General features: G+C 37.1%; 1 protein-coding gene across 1 annotated transcript in view; it reads left to right on the forward strand.

The window, feature by feature from the left end:
• LOC119593677 (indian hedgehog protein-like) overlaps nt 1-426 on the forward strand; it is a 71,268-nt gene that overhangs the window by 17,850 nt on the left and 52,992 nt on the right. The gene's annotated exons all lie outside the window — the stretch shown is intronic.

Below are 426 nucleotides of genomic sequence, written 5' to 3' on the forward strand. Positions count from 1 at the left end.
TCAATTTAAAATCAGGCAAGTGCTGTATGCATGGGGCCATCTGTTTCTACATAAATGATTCATTTTGTGTAAACCTTTGAAGCTATGACCGTATAAACATCCTGTAACATATTTAGAATCTAATTGTCTAAAGAACTTTGCATGCGCTGTTGTTGACATGTCTTACTAACCAATTACTGTATGAAACGTATTGTTTAAATAATTAACAATTAGAGGAATCCCAAAATTCCTGAATATAGCCTAAAGTGTCATGTCTTTGTTCTAGAGCAGTGTTCTTCAGTATTACACCTGCACCTGTTATGTTCGCTCGCCTCTTCCTTGTTAGCGATACGCGCGGCTGTAACAAAAGACTAAATATATCCTTGTATCTCCATCAGATAATAGCAGCTTCTATTTTCCCCCCCCTCTGTCTCTGTCTATCTTTTC

Source organism: Penaeus monodon, chromosome 32 (assembly GCF_015228065.2).
Source record: "Penaeus monodon isolate SGIC_2016 chromosome 32, NSTDA_Pmon_1, whole genome shotgun sequence".
Taxonomy (NCBI): domain Eukaryota; kingdom Metazoa; phylum Arthropoda; class Malacostraca; order Decapoda; family Penaeidae; genus Penaeus; species Penaeus monodon.